This window comes from Aplysia californica, unplaced genomic scaffold (assembly GCF_000002075.1).
Source record: "Aplysia californica isolate F4 #8 unplaced genomic scaffold, AplCal3.0 scaffold00455, whole genome shotgun sequence".
Taxonomy (NCBI): Eukaryota; Metazoa; Mollusca; class Gastropoda; order Aplysiida; family Aplysiidae; genus Aplysia; species Aplysia californica.
The window spans coordinates 456825-457867 of NW_004797725.1; the positions used below are offsets into that span (position 1 = coordinate 456825).

Genomic DNA, 1043 nt, shown 5'->3' on the forward strand with positions numbered 1-1043 from the left:
GGGGGGGAGGGGATTTCAAGGCCCAGCCGGTGGGATCAAGGATCGCTTGTCCGGTCGGCAAGCAATCCCGTCAAAAGTGGTCAAAACTTCACACCTCTCAGCTGCTATCATCTCTGATAATGACTTGCGTCAGTCTTATATCCAATGCCAATTACCACCAGGGCTTGCATTTCATAGGACCACTGTTTGACCTATTAAAAATAGAACCGTTTGAACATCTCCTTTGCTTCCACCCTTAGCCCCACCCATCGGTGCAATAAGCACAGTCAACCAATGCCACCGCTCACTGCCATGTAACAGCGATTGGTCGAGGAACTCTTTTCTCGGCTGGCTGTACGATCAGGGCAGCAGGGCATTGGTCAAACTAATTTCACACCTCTGGCTTCTGGATACCCAGAAAAGTTTCCGAAGTGGCTCGCTACTCCAGCACTTTCTTCACTGGCACTCGTGAGATTTCACACCCCCACCACCTTGACCATCTTCATCGTTCAGGGCTCACATAGATGGGGTAACAGCTACCCTCAAATTGCACCCCTACTCCCCTTCCTCGCCCGGCAGCAAGGGTTATAGCGTGGCCTACGTTATCACGAAGGCCACGGTTAGATCCGGAGGACGGAACTAAACTTGCGAGTTTTGTTTCAAATCAGGACTAAACGGCAAAAAAGCATTTTCCGTCTTAGACATGTAAAACCCTCGGAAGGGAGTGGATTTTTTCTTTCCGTTTCCGCGTTGGACAGGTTTCCGTTTTACACAGGTAATTAAACAGTGATAATACTGTTGTCAACAGTGAGGTACAAACAGGCTGTAGAAATATGCCGTAGAATGTCCAAATTGATTCATGGCAAAGGCAAACGTACGACCCCAGTTCAGACTGACTTGACGTTGATACAAGGACCTTAGAACAAACTGTATAAACTCCTTGCGTAGATACGGGGTCACTGTTGAGGTCACTGCGGGGTGGGGTATGCTATGTCTCACACAAAAGGAAAGAAGCAAAATGAAAGACTTCGAAATTTCGAAATGCGCAAAGGCATTGGGGGGGG

At 48.4% G+C, this 1043-nt stretch overlaps 1 protein-coding gene across 1 annotated transcript in view; it reads right to left on the reverse strand.

Moving 5' to 3' along the window:
* LOC101855279 (carboxypeptidase Q) overlaps positions 1 to 1043 on the reverse strand; it is a gene marked incomplete in the record, with an annotated part of 11604 nt that overhangs the window by 2409 nt on the left and 8152 nt on the right.